We start from the raw sequence: 23,381 nt of genomic DNA, 5'->3' as shown, positions 1-23,381 counted from the left end.
AAATAAATAAATAAATAAATAAATAAATAAATAAATAAATAAATAAAAATGTAAACATGCAGGGCACCTGGGTGGCTCAGTTGGTTAAGCATCCGACTTCCGCTCAGGTCATGATCTCACAGTCTGTGAGTTTGAGCCCCATGTCGGGCTCTGTGCTGACAGCTCAGAGCCTGGATCCTGTTTCAGATTCTGTGTCTCCCTCTCTCTGACCCTTCCCCATTCATGCTCTGTCTCTCTCTGTCTCAAAAATAAACATTAAAAAAAATTTTTTTAATGTATACATGCATGCGTACATAATATGTGTGTGCACGGGTGTACATGTGTGTAGCTGTGTGTATTATGTTTCTGTAGGTACTATTATACAGAAAGATACTTAAAAGAGAGGTAGGGGTTTAGAGGTGGAGTGGAAAACAATGACTAACTCTATGTAATTATTGTGTAATTTCAGTGAGTACAGTAAATGTTTATTCTTTTTGTTTAAAAAACAATCTAATAAACACGAGGTGCCTGGGTGGTTCAGTCGGTTGAGCCTCTGACTCTTGGTTTCATCTTAGGTCATGATCTCATGATTCATAGGTTCAAGCCCCTCATCGGGCTCCATGCTGACAGAGTGGGGCCTGCTTAGGATTCTCTCTCCCTCTCTCTCTGCCCCTCTCCTGCTCATGCTCTCTCTCTCTCAAAAGCAAATAAAGAAACTTAAAAAAAAAAAGTCTAATAAGCTAATACCTTTTACATTGGCATGTATGTTTTGGAATGTTACTTCCACAGAAACATAAATATAAATGTTGTTGCACACAGAAATATGTTTAAAGAAATGCTTTTTAATTATTATTCATCTGTGATTTTATTCTTCAGGACATGATAAGAATTGAGGAAATTTGAGGAATTTATTGTCAATTGAAAAATTCTACAAATCCTTAGTTTTAGGTAGATTTACACTTGTAATGAGCTATGACCTTGGGCAAACTTCAAAATAATTAGCCATATTTCAACCCAATATGGTGTGAAAGATGATTTTTTTAAACAGAAGCGTAAGTTCCTTCAGTATGTCTTATAGAATTAATGAAGAATGACTGTATTATTAGTCACATAATTAAAAGGCCTAAGAAGTTGTAAGTGAATTGCTTTATCATTTAATACCTCTTAAAAAGGAATAATATTTAGTTATTTATCCAACCACTTGTAGTGATGTATGTATTTTGCTAAGTCAGAGATAATATTTTAAATATAAAATTCACATCATATCTCCATTAATAAAAATGTTCTTTTTCTTAATGGAATAACACAACCCATTTTAAATGCTTTCCAAAATAGAATTTTAAAAATATTAACAGTGCCATTCAACTCTCTGTTATTGGGTAAAAGAAAATCATAATTTGAGTACAGGGAATTTTAATGCTCTCCAAACAGAAATGGATTCTCCAAAACAACAGATAAAAATTATCATAAGGTAAAGTTTCCTGAAGGTGGCAGCATCCTAAGCAAATCTCTTCTCAACCTTTGTAGTCAGCTGTACTCACTCATGAAGTATTACTAAATTCCGTGGTGAAGATGGCTAAGAATGTTACAAACCATTATTCATAATGAAAACAATGTAACTATCATCATCACAATGATGTGATCTCTAAGGGATTCCTACCTAAAGTGTAGCCTATGCTTTCAAATACATTTTATACTCAATACAAAAATCTTTGTGAAGGCTTTTTATATCTATGAAGATTTCTGTTTCTTGATTCATTATATTATTGTTTTTACTAATAAATGTCAGCAGAGTGACAGGGAGACAGATACATTTCAAAACTCCAATTTCCAACTTTGGGTCATTTTCTTATCAGAAAAAAAGCATTTTTAATTCCAATTCTTTTTTTGCATTTCTTGAAATAGAAGCAAATAATCATGATGAATATTATGACAATGATTCTTGAAACTAAGCATGGCGGCACACATCAGGAGGGAAATTCTAATTTAAACACTGGGTTTTAAGGTACTTGTTCAATTCGATTGAGTTTTAAATGAAAACCCATAACGTTTTTTTGCCTGCCAATAAAATATTATTTGATGACATACTTTTGAAGCTATAATGTTTTCTCTACACAGATGGTTATGGCTGTTATCATTATTATTAAAATGCCAGTTTCCTGACCAAACTTTGTGATTAGAGAATCTTCTAGGAAGAGATAGTTCATTACCATGACCAATCATGCCATCCCTGATTAAATACCCCATCAAAGATCAAAGTCCCCTCAAGGGGAAGGTTAGCCTGTAGGAAAAACTGAAAGATACAGTTCATCAATAAGAATCACATAATATCCGGATCTTTCCATTTACCCCAGTCAGGTGCACCTAAATTCTTCCACACTCATGCAATACTGAAGAGGACCCCGGGTGGCTCAGTCATTTAAGTGTCTGACTCCAATTCGGCTCAGGTCCTGATCGCACGGTTTGAGCCCTGCACCAGGCTCCATGCTGACAGCGTGGAGCCTACTTGGGATTCCCTCTCACTCTCTCTCTCTCTCTCTGCCCCTCCCCTACTTGTGCTATCTCTGTCTCTTTCAAAATAAATTTTAAAAAAAGAAAGAAAAAGAGGGAACAAGCATTTTCTCAGTACTGAAAGCTATTAATCTTTTGCCATATCATTCATCAACAGAGTTTCTCTGGATATAGGTATTTTTCCTTCAAAATGAGATGTGTTTCTCCATTCCTAAAAATTTATTGGTTGATTTCCAGTCACTTGTTATTCCATATCTAAACATGTGGATAAATGTTCAAATCCTACAGTGTTTGTCAGTCACCAGCTATCTAAAATTTAATGCCCGTTTACCATGTTTCCTAAATTAGATTACCATGCAATCAAATGTTATTTTAGCAAACTAGTGAAGCCTTGTGTGTCACAGGTACAAAGATGTGGTGTTTCTTTGCAAATCGTAATTTGCAAGCCAGCTGACCCATATGGAACTACATGATTCAGCAAAGAGAAAGTTCCTGGCAGTCCCATACAACCTCAGCAAGTTTCTTTCTTTAGACCTTCCCCAACCAGAGTTTCCCGCTCTGCCCCTGTTGCATTTTCACACCTTCCTTCATCTTGTTTCTTTCCTTTATTCTCCTGCATATCATTGTTCTTTCTTCCATTTTTTTTTTCTTTCTTCATCTTTGTTCCTTCCCTCCTCATTTTCAGAGTCTTTGAGCCTGTGGATATTAGGGATTTTCCTGAGGTATTTCCCAAAGGTTGAGGAAAAGCACCAGAACTGGACTTAAAGTCACAGAAGCAACAATAGCAAGACCCTGGGTGCTGACGGGCCATGGATGGAGTGATGATTTATCTGGATGTTATTGAGTACAGGACAAATAGAAAATGGAGACAAAGAAGGGTCTATGCAGTCTACTTATAAATTGAAAGCCAAAAATTTCCAACATATTCATCCTATAAATCTGATTTTTTTGTGTATTTAAGACTAGCAAGTTAAAAATTCTTGGAAGATTTGGTCTAAATTCCTCGCTAGTATTATAGACTATAACACCCAGCAAGTACATTATACATATAGATGAAGAAATATAGAGAGAAAAACTGGGCTCCTTTATTTCACACTTTGCTAAATAGGCTTGAAAACGAAAATTTACGAACAAGAATGGGAAAGCCATTTTAACTGAAATTGGATCACTTAAGCATGAGTGATGTAATAGAAGATAGAAAGAGGTATATAGAAGAGAAAATGGCATGATTGTATCATGGGGAACTTGAAAGAAATAGGAAAAAAACAAAAGTTGAAATATTAAAAAACAATAGAAGTGTTCATATACGCAATTCACAACGGCCTTGGAAGGCCTTTAGAGGACAGAGGCAAGAAAAATAATAATAGTCAGGATTATAAGGTATGGCAATAACAGAGAGAAAGAGAAATGATGTAGAGGCCAGAAAAAAAAATTGCATTGATCAAAGTAGTAAAAGAGAAAATAAATTTGGAAAGTAACATAGAGGAAGAAGCAGTAAGATTTGGCCATGAATAAAAAAAGAGCTGGTCACATCATGTGTCAGGTAGAGAAGATTTGGACATTTGGGAAGGACAAAAGAAGTTCAGTAACTGTTTTGCGAGGAGTCAGTCTTGCCACAAACCAAGTAGAGTTAAAACACTGGTTCTAGCCAACAAGTTGATTTCACACTTGCATAAAAGGGCAGCCAATACATAATTTAATTATCACTGAAAGCATAGATGACACGAATTGTATTTTAAACTCTTCCTAATCTCATGGAATGTGATAGTAAGTGAACTGTGGACAGCATCAAGCTCATTTCTGGCACTCAACTGAAGTCATACAATTAAAAAACAAAGTTAGTAGGAAGGAATGTGTGTTATTATTCCACATTAGCTACCTAGAAATCTTAGGTCCTCTGCATTTGGGACACACTTGTCTCCTGATCCCTCCTGCAGGATAAAAGTATATATGCAGTTCTTTGCCAAAGTGAACAAGGAAAAGAAGAGGCAGGACAGAGTCACTCTACAAAAGTAGTTCCCTCCTCCTTTGCCCGTGGGTAGAACAGGCTAATCACACCAAAGATGCAGCACCCATACCCCCATCTAGTTTCAAATTTCCCATTAGAAATTGACTTTCCTCTATGGACTTTCAGTACAAGGAAATTAGAACCCAAAAATATAATATAAACGCTTAGTTTCTGTGATGGATGAATAATAGTGTTAATTATTATTTATGGAGCCAGGATGCTTGACTTCTTCGGGTATAGCTGTGGTGCCAGAGGGATTCCATTTACATAAAGGCCCCTATGTTTTTAGATAGGGTGGGTAAACATCGGAGCTTATTGCCAGGTTCTCCTGTGGCTGAGTCAGAAGATAAGGGAAGGGGGTGGTATTTTTGTGTGCTTTTTTTGTTTGTTTTTCCCTTGAAACTCTAGAAAAGCAGTATTAGGGTTATCCTTCTAAACACAGAAGAGTAATGTAGATGCCTTTGGACACACAAAAGTGGAGTCTTGGCTTTAGGAGATGGACTTTGCAGTGTGTTTTGCTTCCCTGTTTCCCTTAGGCAGGACCCAAAAGTTCTTTATAAAAGCAAATTTCTAAGAAGCTCTGTTCAGATTCATAGGGAAAGTTCAATTACTTTTTAAATTAACATATACTATAAATATGGTGTACTATGATACCTGTGAAAAGTACACCTATCATGCGCATATGGCTCAATGAATTTTTATCAGGTGGCTATATCCGTGTCACTAGCTCACTCTGATCTAGAACATGAAGGCCCTTCATCACTTACTTCAAATGAAACTACTAGCTTGAATTCTAACAGCATGGTTTTTTGTCTGCTTTTTGTTTTTAAGTTTTGTCTTTTTACTTCATTTTTATTGTTTCAAAAAATGTTTAATGTTTATTTTTGTGTGTGAGAGACAGAGAAAGAAAGAGAGAGCATGAGAAGGGGAGGGGCAGAGAGACAGAGGGAGACACAGAATCTGAAACAGGTTCCAGGCTCTGAGCTGTCAGAACAGAGCCCGACGCGGGGCTCAGACTCGGGAATGTGAGATCATGACCAGAGCCCAAGTCGGACACTTAACAGGTTGAGCCACCCAGGCACCTCTGTCTTTTTACTTTAAATAAATGAAATAATGCTGTATGTTCTATTCTATATCAGGCTACTTCCACCCAATACTATGTTTGTATGATTCATTCATGTATTTGGGAGTGTTATTGATCAGTTATCCTCACTGCAGTATAGTACTTAATTTATATGAATACACTGTAATATATTACCCATTCTATTGTTGGACATTTGAGCCATTTCTAGCTTGGGCCTATTATGTATAGCACTTCTTCGACAAACATTCCCATATGTCTTGCAGTGCATATATTCATTCATTTATGACAGGCATATATCAAGCAGGTAGAATCACTAAACCATAGGGTAGGTACACATTCATTTGTTTTAGTGGACAGCACCAATTTCCAAAGTGTTTCTACCAATTCATATTCCAACCACAACATGTGAAAATTCCAATTGCTCTATATTTTTGACAACCCTCAGTATTTTCTGTCTTTTTATTTTATCCTTTCTGATGGGTGACCATGGAGTTTAGAGCTGCACTCTAATGCCGGTTGAGGAGACTGGGACAAGATCTTGCTAATTCTAGTTGTAATGGGTCTTATAACCCACCTTGGTATATACCATCTGTTTGGTAATTGAAAATAAATAGATTTCTGGGGCGTCTGGGTGGCTTAGTCAGTTGAGCATCCGACTCTTGGTTTCGGCTCAGGTCATAATCTCACAATTTCGTGATTTCGAGTCCCGCGTCAGGCTCCACACTGGTGACATGGAGCCTGCTTGGAATACTCTCTCTGCCCTTCCCCCATTCAGCCTGTCTCTGTCTCTCTCAAATAAAATAAAATAAAACTTTTAAAAAATTTTAAAAAAAGAAAGATACAGATTTCTTTAGAAATCTACCAAGCAAGCCAAATTTACCCATCAGCCAAGGATCTGAAAAAGTTGAGGGGTCAATTCTTCAATTCAATCACACTGAATAAACTTGAGGTTTCTTTTTTCTTTTTTTTTTTATTATTTCCTCCTCTTTATTTATTTTTTATTTTTTAACACTTATTTTTTTTTCAATATATGAAATTTATTGTCATCCCAAAAGGTGCCCTCCTCAATACCCATCACCCACCCTCCCCTCCCTCCCACCCCCCATAAACCTTCTAAGCTTGAGGTTTCAAGGATATATATTTTTTCAAGCAATTTCATTTTTCTACCTAATTGTTTTACTTTTAATCAGTCTAATTATTTGCTTTTTTAGAGATTTATCCAAAATGCTTTGGTGATTTTCAAAGCTTAAAAATGACCGATTAAAAAACTTGTTCCAGATTAAAATGTTACTCATTTTACTACCTGATATTCACTGTGATAATTATCAGCAAGGCAAAAACTAATAAAATAGAGTACTTTTTCCAGCAATTCACAAACTAAAGAGAAAGATAGATAGTAATAGTTAATATTCTTTTAGTGCATGTACTTCACACATATCTCATTTCATCCTTACAACAAACATTGGAGTAGGTCCTAGCACTTTTATAGACGAGGAAACTGAGGCACAAAGATGTGAACAAACTTCCTGAAATAGCAGTGATATAGAAATGGGACCAAACCCAGGAAGTCTGACTCCAGAGTATTCTTCAAACCATTACACAATCCTATAACAAAAGACAGAATAGGATATGTGCTTAAAAATAGGGCTAACAACAAAATTATCTGACAGATACAAGTGGGAGGGATAAATTCTGACTGTGAGTGTTGGGAACTTCAGCAAAATGGCATCAAATGACCTGGGTTTTTAAGATTAGGTAGTATTTTTAAGGGAAAAACATGAGAAGAAATGGAACTTTCTGTAGCAAGAAAAACACAGATTCTAAATTCCTCGGAGAAAGGAAATGTGTTATGTTACTGTAACCCAATAGCCTAGAAAAGGGTCTGTAAACTAACAATGTTGAATGAATGCAAAAATTTAGGGTAGCCAGTTACTGTATACATCCTGTAGTCCTGTTTAAGTGGCCAATGGATGATAAAGTGACAAACACATAAATGAATGGAAGAGCACATTCAGGAGAGCAGTACTTTTGGGTCAGCGTAACGAATGTATAGCAACTCAGCCTAAGATTTAAAATTTATCACGTCATGCAATTTATTTTCTACCATAATGTTGGGATCTTTCATTGAAGGAACTTCTTTCAAAATTCTGGGAGTGGTTTTGTTAATGGATCATTAATTTTAACTGCATATAAACTAGGCCAAATTTTAAATCCCTTTCAATAGTGTTATCTTCACATAATAGTTTTAAAAATTATTTTCTTTAAAATGATTAAGAAATCATTGATCTATAATATTACTTTAGGGGACTTCTGGGTGGCTCAGTACTTTAAGTGTCTGACTTCGGCTCAGGGGGTGGTCCCATGGTTCATGAGTTCAAGCCTCGTTTATTTTCTGGGTCAAAAAGAGCTCAGAGCCTGGACCCTGCTTCGGATTCTGTGTCTCCCTCTCTCTCTACCCCTCCCCCATTCATGCTCTCTCTCTCTCTCTCTCTCTCTCTCTCAAAAATAAATAAACATTAAAAAAATTTTTTTTAAAAGAAGCTAATATAGGGGCGCCTGGGTGGCGCAGTCGGTTAAGCGTCCGACTTCAGCCAGGTCACGATCTTGCGGTCCGTGAGTTCGAGCCCCGCGTCAGGCTCTGGGCTGATGGCTCGGAGACTGGAGCCTGTTTCTGATTCTGTGTCTCCCTCTCTCTCTGCCCCTCCCCCGTTCATGCTCTGTCTCTCTCTGTTCCAAAAATAAATAAACGTTGAAAAAAAATTTTTTTAAAAATAAATAAATAAAAGAAGCTAATATATTAATTGAGGTCAGACTTTGGGGAAACAATAAAATACTATCTTTTAGTTTAATAATGGCTTCTATAAAGTATAGTACAGGTCAGGGAAAGAGAAAGCTAAATATGGATTATCCTAAGGAAAGCATTTGAAACAGCAAAGAGAAATTCATGGAGATGTAATGGAACTCTTATAATAACAATAACAAAATTAAAGGGGAAAAAAGGTCAAAAACCCAAAATATATCGGTTTAATGAAACAGGTTAGAGAATTCTGATAAGACAAGATAGACTATGGTAGTACCTTCAAAAATACAAAGTCATATTCACTGATAATATTATGATGTAAACAATGTATACAATATGGTTATGATGTATAAGAATACATAGAAATATAAGATAATGGATAAAAATGATCAGCTCAACTAAAATAGCATTTTAATTAAAAATAGTACCTGATGTTATAATTTCTTTCCAATAAAAGGTAAACTACTTGATACTTTCAGCAAAATTGAAGAGAAAAACTCTCCAGATTATAGAATTAGGGAGATTCTTCCTAAATATTGAAGCAAAACTCTCATGTGTTAAATTACAGAATGTTATGACAACTTAAAATTGTCTTTGCACCATATCTTCCAAGTTCAAAATTCTTCTCAATTGTGATCACTATAAACAAAATATTCCGTTAAATAAGTGGATGTTGCTTGTGGCTACCTCCATATTTTTCAGGTGAGAAAAACAAAACCGATTACTTCAGTGACGTGTTATTTGCTGGATACTGGAGCAGGGCCTCTTTATCTTGAGTCAGTAACGATTTCCAATGGTCTCACTAGTCTCTAATCAAAACTGTTAAGTGTAACTTTTCCTTTATCTGCCCAACTTTGAACATGAAGCACTGTTTTTTCCAGGACAGATTGTTTTAGAGCACTCTAAAGCCACTCTGGAAGTCTAACTATGACTCTGTTTTGTAGAAAGTGGAAGGACACGAAATTCTGAAAATAAATTTGAGCCAGTAAGTCTTCTCAAGAAGACAAAAATCCCATGAGATTTTATTTTCGATCCATATGCACACAACATATTTTCATGATCAAAGCAAGTCAACTCTCAGAATTAAGGTATAATAGGATCAACTTTTCAGCATTGACCTCTGCTGTTATTAGCCAGAATAATACACTAAGACCTGACAAAATTATGCCTGAAAATGTTTGCAACTAATTGCACTTGTGAATTAAATAATGATGTTTGGGTGGTGCCTTTTTTTTCCTCCAAAGCTATTTGTACTTGTACCAACACACTTGATGGGTCCAACTTGACCTCTTCCTCATAACTTTGAAAGCAAATGTCCCATGCACATGTTAGGCAACTATTTATAACAATTATGTTGGCCTCCACTCTTAAGCAAATATTGTATACAAGAAAGTTAATACATACTTTACTGTTTCCATAAAAAATCTTTAACTCTGTAAAATTTGGAAAAGAAAGTTCTATTTTCAAATAAGTGCTATTTTTCATTTCTCAAAGAAAACTACCTCACGTGGTTAGTAACTTGACTTTGTATAGTCCTATCAAAAACTGAAACAAATCTTTTTATTTAAAAAGAATTATGAATTCTAAGTATTGAGAATATCTAATTTTTAAGAATTATATCTATCTATGCTTTCATAAAACCAAATTTGTGAGATAGAAATTCTAACACTAATACTTTTCTCATTCTTTAAAAATAATGACTAATAAAAAAGTAATGATGGTACTAATTATATTTCTTATTAATGTTCATTCTTATGATCTCAGAATATTTAAATATTTAGTTGCCCCTGACTGTCTTTTTCCCTGTTCACTTGTTTACCCACTCCCAAGTCTACGTTTTAATTAATTTTAATCAGGGCAGATTAATAAATCCCAGCTTGTTCATGGGAACCAACTGATTCAGAATGAGTCTTTCCTAATTGTTTTGTGTTCACATGGGTGTTCACTTTGGCTCCCCTTCAAGCTTCCTGCCAAGGGGGAAAATTACCTTTCCACGCCCAACTAAAAACAGAGTCAAAGAATAATTCCTTTGGTGAGCAGCGTCACTGAATAAGCAGTTTTAGCGTGATGTGTGTGTGTGTGTGTGCGTGTGAGTGTGTGTTTAATGAAGATCTGTGTGTAGATTGTCTACAAAGTAGTTTTTATATAGAAGAATACCAGCTATGTTGTTGCTTTTTTTTTTTTTTTTTTAGAAATCACATTCTGAAATTTATAATCTTTATTACTAAGTTTTTTAAATCCCAAAGAACATGTTTCCTTCCTGGATGAAACAGTTTTCTTACAAAAAACTGGAATACTTTTCTCAGCCCGTGTTTTGTGTCTTTCATCTCTAACCTTTCCAAAATAACATTTTCTTTTGATATCAGCCTCTTTGATGCTGTTCTAAATGAAAATGTTTTTGAGTTCATTTTTTTCAGAAGGTAAATATTAGTCAGTTAAAAAACAAATCCTGACTGTATTATGACACAGAACTCCTTACATAGTTTCTTGCCCTTCTCATAACAGAAGTCCAGAATCAGTACTCGTCTGGTTTGACCTGGGAAATGTATCCAAACCCTCCAGGGAGGCCCAGGCTTCCTATGTCAGGGATCGCTTTGCTTTAGGAAACCAACACAGATTGAGTGCCCACAAAGAAGAAAAGAAAACGATCCCTATGAGCTGAGTTGATATATTAGAGGAGGACAAAGAAGTTTTCACAGAATAATGAGGACATGTTGGTGAGGTTTTAGAACCTCAGGTTCCTCTCCAAACCCACCTCCAGAAGTAGCACCGCCTCCCTCTTTCCAAGGTGATGAATCACAATCCTCTCAACTCGGGAGTGGCCTCCAGAGTGATGGCTGTCAAAACACTCCACTTGAGGGCTGATAAACACTTCTTGAAAATGGCGGTGATGACAGACTGGGTAGGTTTTTGAGATATAGTTTATGAGAGTAGGATTTTAGATGCAGGATTTTTTTTTTTTTAATTTTTTTTTTCAACATTTATTTATTTTTGGGACAGAGAGAGACAGAGCATGAACAGGGGAGGGGCAGAGAGAGAGAGGGAGACACAGAATCGGAAACAGGCTCCAGGCTCCGAGCCATCAGCCCAGAGCCCGATGCGGGGCTCGAACTCACAGACTGCGAGATCGTGACCTGGCTGAAGTCGGACGCTTAACCGACTGCGCCACCCAGGCGCCCCAAGATGCAGGATTTTTAATGAATGCCCCTCCAAGAAGAGCTGAAGAAAATCAATAACGTGTGTGGATGTAGGCATACAAACAATTTTTTTTTTATTTTTTTAATGTTTATTTATTTTTGAGACAGAGAGAGACAGAGCATGAGCAGGGGAGGAGCAGAGAGAGAGGGAGACACAGAATCCGAAGCAGGCTCCAGGCTCCCAGCTGTCAGCACAGAGCCCGACTCGGGGCTCAAACTCACAAACCGTGAGATGACCTGAGCCAGTCGGACGCTTAGCAGACCGAGCCACCCAGGCGCCCCAAACAGAAATTTTAAAACAGTTCTCTCTTCCACAAGGTCATTAGAATTTGCTTTTGACCCAGAAAATAAACTATTTCTTTTCATATTAATTCTGACTTAAGATAAACATATAAACATCAGATAAATATGTGATTGTATTCTTTCAGAGCTTGGAGGAGATGCATAATTCTGCAACATAAATGTTGCGGTGGCATTTACCAACTGGTCTCTGGTTTGGAAAAATATAAAATTGGTCCGACTCCTTATTTTCTGAGAATTCCTCCATTTTATAATGTTAGCTATCTAAGAAAACTGGGTCTCTTTAACTTTCTTTAGGCTACGCCAAGACGTCAATCAAACTAGGTAGGCTTCTGTTTTATTTTTCAACATACAATAAGTGCAGGCTTGCATGTGCAAGGTTGCAGAATCCACACTCTGGCATGAATGAATCTCAGGGAACATTTTAAAAACAGCAGGTTACATCTCTCCATTTTCCTTCACCACGTTTTTTCTTCCCTTATTTAATGTCCTTTTACAGCATATTCTTTATTAAAAGAGAGACACAAAAATATTCTATCCTACTACTCCAAATTCAAGGGTATATAAATGGTGCCTTCTAATTGCATTTTTCAGTACATCATACACTTTGTGCCCAAATATCTCTGCCTGCCTTCCTTCCTTTTTTTCTTCCTTTCACGCTTACTTGCTTTCTTTCCTTTATTTAGGAAAACTATCCACAAGCATTAACTAAGCACTTCCCGTTCATTTACTCTCCATTATTTACTTCTTCCTATGAAGACATATTAAGTTACAATATGAAAGACTCTGTGAAAGACAAGTAAGTCCCCATCTTTTTCTTCTAGGGAAAGAAGACGCATATTTGAATTTTTTTTTTCAACGTTTATTTATTTTGGGGACAGAGAGAAACAGAGCATGAACGGGGGAGGGGCAGAGAGAGAGGGAGACACAGAATCGGAAACAGGCTCCAGGCTCTGAGCCATCAGCCCAGAGCCTGACGCGGGGCTCGAACTCCCGGACCGCGAGATCGTGACCTGGCTGAAGTCGGACGCTTAACCGACTGCGCCACCCAGGCGCCCCTAAAACATGCTTTTCAAGCTGCGAAGAATATCCCTCACTTGGAATGCTATACTCATTCATATATTTTACAATTTTATAAATTTATGTTTTTTAAATTGACTGCTTTTAAATAAATGGACAAAAATTTAGAGAGTTCTTTACTTCGGTTTCCTATTGTCATAATTTCTTCCATTGCATGTATCTGTGTACATACATGTCAGTGTATGTATATGTGTGTGGCAGCAAGTACAGGCTTAGTTGAAATTTTTTAAGGGAAATTTGTGTGGGAAAGACACAAGTAGTAAGAGAAAACTATTATTGTTGTTTTTTCTTGCTCTCTGATCCCAAGGAAAATTTCCATCTCCTCATATAAGGATTGTCAGTCTTCAGACTATACGATTCCTGACTCTAATCTCCATCTTGAACTCCTAAACCTAAATAGGTACAAAAACTTTGGTTCTGCTACAACTCAAATTAGTTCAAATGCAACTCAAATTACTTAAGCCAATTTTATTGGCTCATAAAATGCTAAAAAATATAGGAGCTGATTCGTCTTGGATCCAGGGACTCCAGTGACACCACCAGTGCTCTGTTAACCCCTTTCTTCTCTTTTCTTTTCTTTTCCTTTCCCTTCCCTTCCCTTTATCCCCTTCTTATCACTCCCCCCCCACCACCTTTTTTCTGCTCTGTCCTGCTGCTAGCGTCATTTTCAAGCAAGCACTTCCCATGTAGCCCCACACTGAACCAGGAAGATGGGACATGTGCAACATGAACAACTGTGCAACATCTGAACAACATGTGCAACAAATACAGAACGAGCAGATCTTCTAGAAGATGTCTGGAAAGAAAAAAATAAGACTCTTCATTATTCTAATTTCCTAAACCATTTACTTACAATCCTTTTGTAGATGCATTTGATAAGACAAAGCAAAATGTTAGCTGAAAAGACTCATGCCCTACTCCCTAAAGAGATAAATACATCATTTCAGAAAATATATATATAATTTATATTTATGCATTTAGCCAAGAATCTATTTTCAATAGACTGTTCCTCAAAGGTTTGGAATTACAAAGCAGAGAAGAAATCTCCTTCTTCTTTAAAAAAAAATCACCATTTGAAATAAAAATGCTTAATCAGATTTTTCTGTCAAATCATCTTAGTCCCAAAATGAAATGTTAGAAAAACAAATAAACAAACACACAACAACAACAAAAACCAGGCAGGATTTAAAGAATACAGATCTTCAAATTATTATATTTCTAATTTCAATTGGTCAATAAGTCATTGAATATTCATGAGCTTTATTAGCCTATCTCTCTGCTAGTCACCATTCTATGTGAATAGAATACAGACCTTGCGTTTATGAGTTAACATGGAAACAAACAGATTAACAGGTAATTACATAACAGAATGTGTTATACACAGAAATGGGTATTGGAACACTAGCTCTTCCTAGGAAGTCAGGAAAGTCTGCAAAGAGAAACCATTTGAGATGCATTTTAAAGAATAAGAAAGAATATTTCAGGCTGAGGAGATAGGGGGTAAGGGAAGGTAAAGCCATTTGAGCAAAATAGCATGAGCAAAAGGGCCTAGCATTTGGAGAAAGGATAAGTACTTCAGTGGAATACACACTGGAAGCTGGAAGTGATGAGAGCTGAAAGGAAGGTTTCAATCAGATCTGAAGACTTTAAGATTTTATTTTAATTCCAGTATAGTTAACATACAGTGTTATATTAGTTTCAGGTGGACAATATAGTGATTCAACAGCTCCACACATCACCCAGTGCTCATCAGGACAAGTACACTCCTTACTCCCCATCACCTATTTCACCCTCCCCCGGCTCACTTCCTCTCTGGTAACCACCAGTCTGTTCTCTATCATTATGAATCTGTTTCTTGCAGATCTGAAGACTTTAGACAGTAAATGAACAAGAGTATTCTCCTAGCTAGGAATCTTCCCTTCACTATTTTAGAGAAATGCAGCCTCACTTAAGCATGCATATAGGCAGCACACTGGGCACTCTACTAAAGATTAAAATCCCTAGTTGTCACTCTTGACTCATTTTTCTCAGGGTAGAAGAGCAGGACAGCCTAGAAGGGGTTTTGGTGCAGATGTCATCACTAGCTCTGTCATACAGGGATCCTATGTCTGTCTTCATAGAAAGCCATCTTTCTCAGTCATACTATGTATTCTTTCTTATAGATGGACGTGTGGTTTTAGTTGACGTACAGAACACATTTAAACCCTGTTCAACTAATCTAATAGAGTAAATGGCCTGAGCATTCCTGTACACAATTTTTGGTGTACTTGTTTTGTTGGTTCTTTTTTCCCAGCTGTTGTGAGAGGACCTCATGTACTACAAAATCTATCCTGTATCCCAGCTATGTCTAGACCAAGCAGAAACCGCAAGATGTCTCTTGCATGCTCATGAACATCTTCCCTCAAACATTCCATGGCATCGGCCATTTGCTTCCTCTCCTCAATTCTGGTGATATTTGTTCCAATGGGCTGCACTGCTCAGAGATGAGCTGCTTTTACATGATGAGGGTTATCATCATCATCGGCCACACACCACCATCTCCTCCTGGAATCCTCAAAACACTACAAAGAAGGGTTATTAGACCTTTTATTTCCAGTTGGGAACCATGTATCAGTGCTGCTGGTAATCAGTGTTTGTAGGCTTTAGTGAAAAGAAAGAAAGAAAAATATAATTTCAGTTTTACATGAGCACCTCTTTTTCCAATGGAATCAGGCATGCATTGAAGACAAGAGACTAATTGATACGATGGGCAAAATGGTGTAGTCATGACTGAGCCTTCCCTTCTGACAATCATATTTTGTTTCCTGGACGAGACTGTCCTTTCAGGTGACATTCTCTCCTAGGCTGCTTGCCAATCCCTCATTATAACTCATTTTCAGGAGGGCCTAACTTATACATACTGAACCCAGGGGCACACAGGTGAACGAGAGAAAGCAAGTCTTTCTTGCCCTTCAGTTCATGCTTTCCATGTGTTGGCAGCCCTTGACTTTTGGGAAGAGCCACAGAAACAAAGGACATATTTTATGTAGCTATATATTCACTGCAATGACCAAATGCTTAAAGTGCTATATGAAAAAAAAATGCTTTAGAGGCTCTAAAATGAGAAAAACAATTATTTATTATTATTATCCTGTGAAACTTTTTAAAAATAATCAAGGAAAGTTATTAACAAAAGGTTACACTGATAATCAATAGGGGGTGAGGAGGGAAGCAGAGACTTCATGTACTTGAAAAAAACAAGGATAGTTTGGCCCAGGAGCAAAGCCTTGGTTCTGGTAGAGTGAAACACCACTGAGAACAGTATGGTATGTGTCACTCAGAATTCCTCCTGGCCTGCCCATGCCTGAGATTTAGGAAGACAGTGATACAAAAATCCTCATGTTTGAAAGATACAGGGCATCATTAGTTTGATACCCCTTGTAAATGAAAGAGAATGAAATTGCCTTTTGTTCTCCCCAGATGGCTGTGTTGTGGGATCCAGCTCTTCCCAGTGGGAGAGTGGGCATTGTCTGGGCAAGGGCAGTGGTACACCTGGCATCACCAGATCTGCTTATGAACACTTTGATGAAATCCTCCAAGAAACCTCAGAAATGCTTGGGAGTTGGGAGGTTAGTCTTTTTTGTGACCTAGGTGCATGAATTATCCAGTAGGAGATCAATTACCATTAAAACCCCCCCCCACAACTATGTACCCACCCCCTTTCCCCACAGACTGTCCTTATTGACTATCTACAGTTGGCTTACCCGTGTTAGCGTACATCTATAACCTCTGGCTCATTCCTTTGGTGGTCCACTACCTCCTTAGAAAAATCCCTATGTAGATCACACTGAAAACCACACCATCACCCTTTGCGCTTCTTAAATTCATGATGAATTTGACAATTAGACAAAACTCCTCATCAGCTACAGAAACCAAATTTCGGATTTCACTGATGCAGCAACAGCTCTTTATTCTCACGCACTGCGTCTGGTACAATCTTTGAGTTCTCATCGTGCGATTCAGCTCTTAATTGGCCTAAGAGCACTAAGCTGTCACCTTGAGTCATAAGGAGTCCCATGAGATGAGATTCTCACTCAACCGCCTCCATCCTTTCCTTATCTCTTCCTCCCAACTTCTTTCACTGCCTTACCCCCTGCCCCATCTATCCCTCTCTCTTCTCCCTGCCAAGTTTTCAACAGTGCTGTGCTCCTCAGAACTGTATCTTGTGCCACGCAGCTGTGAGCATACTGAAACCTCTTCTCTCCCTTCTCCCAACCTGCATCCTGTCCTTTCAAGGACCAGCATGTCTCATCTCAGCAGAGCTCTCCACCCCTCACAGCCCAGCCCAGAGTCTGAGCACAGGTTGTTGCATGCTCTAGGGCTTCTCCACCTCCACCCTGTTCTACCTCTCCACCCACCTCCTCCATCCCTGCCCAGTCTACACCTGGAGGCAATTGCCTGCTCTCCCAAGCTACTTAGACCTTTATCTTCACTCCCCATCCCTGGAGCCAGTTTTACTGCTAGTTATTCACCTGCAGGGAGGGGAGAAAAAAAAAAAACAACAACAAAACAGAATGGAGGCAGCACTCCCATAGCTTTCAGGAGGCAGCTGCAGAGGAATTCAGATGCTCCAGAATGATGACTTTCAATCCCCCGCTTTGTTTAACCATAACCCCTCACAAGAAATCCACTTTACACTCTGACCCAGAGTATACACATATAAACTGAAGAAAATATAAATTAATACAACACACTAGAGGAAAGAACGGGATGTACCGACTATGTCATGCACAGAACTAACACACATGAACAGCCACACATTTAAAAAGAACTGTAAACTTCTGTGGTATGCATGAACTCTTTATTATATTACGTACATTCCTATGTTACAATGATAATAGGTAACAGTGATGGGGCACTTGCTCTGTGCTTGGCACATATATTAAATCATTCAATTCCCCCAACACTCTAGGTAGGCCCTTTATCAACCCTATTTTACCAATAAGGAAACTGAGGCATGGAGAAGTGAACTAAGTTTCCCAAGGTCACATGGATAGGAAATGACTGGACCAGAATTTGAATCCAGGCTGCCATACTCTGGCACAACTACTCTCCCCAGCCCCATTAGATGTGTAACTTAAATCACTACATAGGCTTCACAAATCAAAGTATATTGCTATTTATGGGTAACAATGGTTTTCAAAGGTTATCATTAATGTGATTCTGGTTCCATTCACTTACTTCATAATCTTACCTCCTGCAAGATGAAATTAACAGTAAATACATTTGACAGACTCATTTTTTCAGGTTTTGGAGATGGCTATCTTAAGCAACAAGTTAATGTTAAGAATTAATATAGTATTTCTTGTTAAATATAAAACACTTTTAATAAATTACATATCTAAGTCTCAGGACAGATTGATATCATGTATTTTGATATTATGAACAAAATACAAAAGCCTTTCAGTAGTAATTTAAAAATGCGTCTTTCCATTATTCCATTATTCTTTTAAATGAAAAGGGGGAAACATGAACATTAATGCTATCACTATAAACTGAATAAAAGCTAAAAAAATAAAACCCACCCCTACAAAATTATAACCACGTGCTAGTGATGAAACAATCGTAAAATCACAAACATTGGAAAACTCAGCAGAATACAATTTTGTTCACTTAAAAGAAAAAACAATACCAAAATTTGGGACCTATATTTCAATTATTGATCCTATTTTTTGATTATTGACTTAAGTTTCCATTGTTTCCATTCCATTCTAGATAAAACAACTCTTTTTAGGTTCCTTTGTTTCTAGGAGTGCCTGGGTAGTATGTCGATTTATCATCTTGATTGTCATGTTAGGTTAGAGGAATTTCAATCTTATATCTGAATGCTATTTATCTGTCAATAAAAATGGCTGCATTTATGAAATCTCACATTGGAAAGCTAAGCAAATGTGGAAGAAAGCTCTACAGAAGGCAGAAGACCTGAGCTGACCTTAAACAAGTCCTTTTGCCTGATTCGATTATTCTAAAATATATTTGAGCACACACCATATGGTAAGTTCTAGGGTATTAAAAGTAGTAACCAGCAATCATATTGGATAGAAAAGTTCACCACACAAAAATCATCAAAGAATTAATTATTCATTATAAGAATTAACTGTGCAGTTTTACTTAACACAAATCCAAAGTTTTCTTTCTCTTAAGTTTAACAAAATGTATTTATTACAAAATACTTATTTCCCAGAGTCACAAACTATAGAAGCAGGGAGCCTTATTTCATTTACCAGAACATTTCCACTTCATGGAAAAAAGCTCTGAGATCCAGAGATACGGCAACTCAGCTCAGGTATAATTTACTTAAAAATGTATAGCAGGGAAGGCTTTAAAAACAGTAACCACAACTTTCCTTGTGTACTGCCAAGAAAAACTAATTTTTAAGGCCACAAATTTTAAAATGACCCTTTAAAAAATCAGTTGATCTTCTTAATGTTTCCATGTCTTTGAAGTATTTAAAATGCTTTGTCCTCAAACTAAGTTCTATGTGAGTTGGTACAGAGAAATAACAAGGACAGCTGTGAAGTTACCCTAATGGGTCACGCCTACTCAGACCAAAGGGGGGGAAAAAACAAGTTTAACAAGTTCTTGCTAAGAACATACATTTACTAGACCTATTAATTGAGCAAAATAATAGTAATATTATTATAAAGCAACTCTAGTAGGTGGTAAGATAGTGAGATAGCAGTGGGCACGGGACAATGGTCAAATCTCTCCCATGTTTGACGAGTTTGATTCCAACACAACCATGTATGTGCACCATACGCTGAGTATGAGGTAACTTTCCTGGTTATGGTTCTATCTGGGAGGTATCTCTAAATGAACAGCTATATCATTAGGCAGTAAAAGTCCATTCAGCTTCCAGGAGTGCCTCTGATTTCAAAATCATTTTGAAATTAGGGGTTTACCATTTAAATCAAATATTCACCTCAACTTAGAGAATCTGGCAACCATACATCGTCACTTGTCCTAATACTGCTTTCAGGTGGGAGTCTGGGAAACTCTAGCGTGTATCAACCTCACAATTTATCAACCGTCAAAGTGCAGGAAGGTCACTACCTGACTAGATGCCACAAATTCCATCTTGATGGGTTAATAGCCCCTAGTAAGCAACAGTCTCTTAATTAAGTATACGCGGGGTTAAGTTGAGAAGACGGATAAAACGTCACCACCTATCTACTCATCTGTTCATTGCTGTCAAATATTGGCCAGTTCTAGACATAACCCAGACCACTGAAGCATCCACTTATCTTTCAGCAAGTTTTGATAATCTTTAGTTTTGAGTGCCACAACTTCCTATAAATTCAAGGACAATAAACTACATATAAGATTCTTAAATATAAAGGTGTTTCAAAAGATGGTGAGTGATGCATTTCATAATGTCTGCAAAAGAAATGAAGGTTTCATTTAAAATACACTTTACATTTAGGAACGGAGGAAGTGTTCAAGTACTTTCATTAACTCCGACACTCTTTGCTCTTCCACCACTGTTGCAGTAAAATGTGTAGGGCAGATAACCACACTACCAGAATTCCTGAGTTTATATTTGCTTTTCTTTTTCCGTATTTATTCTATTACTAATAGTGAATATGAAACAGTACTATTAGGAATTATCTCATCACATTTAACAACTTTTGAACTTTGGAATGTTTAAAACTAACAATTTCACATCAAACATGTGATGTAATAGAGTAATTCAAGCATCAAGTCAGACAGCCAATTAGAGGAAATCTAATCTTTCCAATTTTTGTAGTAAAAAAACATTTTGGCTGCATTCATTTTTTTTCCTGTATTCATGCTTGAAGACCATATTTTTATTGGAGTCAATAACATTTTATTTGAAGCATTAACAACTTTATGTAAAAATTAATAAGAAAAGTAGATTCATTGAAGAGAAATAAATTTATCCATATATTTTATTAAATGGTTAATCTCACAAATATGTTTAAGATTTTAATGCAATATTCTCTAGTAGGTACAGCATCTAGTTGTAGGCACTCAATAAATACTAGTGGAATAAATGAAAGAATAATTTTCAGTCTCAAAAACTCTTGGAACACTTCTTGTGGGTAGAAAAAAAACATTAATGAATTACTCATTTTTTCTTTCAAGATAAATATGTCTTAAACTCATTCATGTTAATAGTTTAAATGGTCAGTGATACTCAGGTAATTCTTATTTTTAAAGTACTGGATTCTCCTTTTAAACATTTAGGTACTTTGTATTTATATAAAAAGTTTTTACTAGGTTATACTACTAGCTTAGACTACTAATATCTGTCAAAAAATACTCAGTGACTAAAGTAACAATAAATCAATTTAATTTATATTCTATTACTTTTATTTTATTTTTCAATAGAATGTTTTTATAAATATTTGAAAAACTGAATAAATATTTGGAAATATTACTTATTATTTAACTAGTAAATAGAGAATATATAAATTTGGATCTATCAATTATTTAGTCTACACACAATGATGGGTAAATGTAAGATATCAGAGGCTCCTTGCAATAATTTCAACTTCCCAAGTTCCTGGCTTACAGGTTGGGCTGCACTGACCTGAAGAAAATAAATAATATAAACATAAGTACAAAATAATACTGTCATTTTCTCCACAAGGGCATTATCCTCTCTGAACTATGACTTTCTTATGGATATCTTGGATCTCTGACACCTAACAGCATCTGACACATAAGAGCTCAATCCACATTTATTGCATGAACAAATAATCTATTGAATTTCACTAATTGGCAAGTTTCTATAAATTTATCATTGCCACTTTTTCTAAGTATACCCCCCGAAACGATCTTTTGTTGTTTTAATAATCGGTGGGTATTCTTAAAGTTGTGTGTGTGTGTGTGTGTGTGTGTGTTGAGAGAGACAGAGACAGATGGAGAAAGCATGATTGGGGGAGGGGCAGAGAGAGAGGGAGAGAGAGAGAATCCCAAGCTGGCTCCACGCTGTCAGTGCATAGAGCCCGACGTGGGGCTTGAACCCACGAAACTGCGAAATCATGACCTGAGCGAAAATCAAAAATCCAGGGGCTCCTGGGTGGCTCAGTCTGTAAGCCTCTGACTTCGGCTCAGGTCATGATCTCACAGTTCGTGAATTTGAGCCCTGCATCGGGCTCTGTGCTGACAGCTCTGAACCTGGAGCTTGCTTCAGATTCTGTGTCTCCCTCTCTCTGCCCCTCCCCCAGTCACACTCTGTCTCTCTCTTGCACAAATAAATAAACTTAAAACAATTAAAAAAAAAAAAAAGAATCCAATGCTCAACTGACTGAGCTACCCAGGAACCCCAATAATTGATGGCTATTCTTAAACCAAATGAGCGTTTGTTGGGATCTGAGTGAGGATGAAGAAAGGGGCATTTTGAGGAGCAAGTGGAATCCTTGCTGCAGGGTGGAACATACTATGCCAGGAGTGTGGTCCTATTTGTACTTCCTGCCTCAAAACAAAGAAGACCTCTGGGAAATGCTCTCTTTAAAGAGTGGTCGACTGCTAGAGATAGAACTGCTTTTCACAAAGAATCCTGGTGTGGAGAAATCCTGTGGAGGAATCCTGGCCCAAGAAAAGCTTTACATATAATATCTTATTCAATGCCAAAAAGCCCCTATTTCTAGAATTAGGGATAAAGGCAAGTGGAGATTTTACTATGGGATATTTAGGCCAAATTCCAAAAGTCTTGATGATAAACAGAAGGCAATGAGAGGATATTCTTTAGTAGACTATGAGGGGTTTACAGAAAAGACCTACAAACTGACACACACAAACCAACACACACACACACACACACACACACACACACACACACACAGAGGGACTGAGGTCATCCCCTGGAAAGAAGATACATAACAGATAAGCAACAGCAATAAATTGCTAGACAAATGTTTGGAGAGGAATACCTAGCACTTAAGAGAGTTGTTTGGATTCAATCATATACATAAAATGAACACGAAACTTTCCCATCAGGAGTCTCATTGTCCACTTGTGCTGAAGAGAAGTAGCTTATCATGGGGCATCTTAAGATGCTTTGCAGATGAGTAACATAAGCCAACTGTTGAACAAACACCAGGAAAGTAGTACTTGGCTCTCAGAAAAGTAATTCTGATGTGGGCTGATGGAAGCAAGCAAGTGATGGTTGCAAAGACACCTTGCTAGGGAGTGTCCTGAGGAGGACACAGTTAAGGAAAGAGAGACTGGCATGACATCCCTGTAAGGCCCTTTGCAACCTACTTAACAACAGGAAAAGAAAGTTCACTTGCATCTCCTCTTGGATTAAAATAAAGCATGGCCAGTTACAACAGAGCAAACCCCAAGAACGATCCTATCAGATCCTTTCTCTTTCAACTCTACAGGTTTGGGCTTATTGTGACTTTGGTACACTTT

At 37.1% G+C, this 23,381-nt stretch overlaps 1 protein-coding gene across 2 annotated transcripts in view; it reads right to left on the bottom strand.

Annotated features, from left to right (window-relative positions):
• DSC1 (desmocollin 1) overlaps nucleotides 1-23,381 on the bottom strand; it is a 351,582-nt gene that overhangs the window by 138,624 nt on the left and 189,577 nt on the right. The gene's annotated exons all lie outside the window — the stretch shown is intronic.

Source organism: Herpailurus yagouaroundi, unplaced genomic scaffold (assembly GCF_014898765.1).
Source record: "Herpailurus yagouaroundi ecotype Mexico unplaced genomic scaffold, PumYag 142, whole genome shotgun sequence".
Lineage (NCBI taxonomy): Eukaryota > Metazoa > Chordata > Mammalia > Carnivora > Felidae > Herpailurus > Herpailurus yagouaroundi.
The sequence above is the reverse complement of the archived record's forward strand: the minus strand, read 5'-3'. Positions and strand labels throughout refer to the sequence as shown.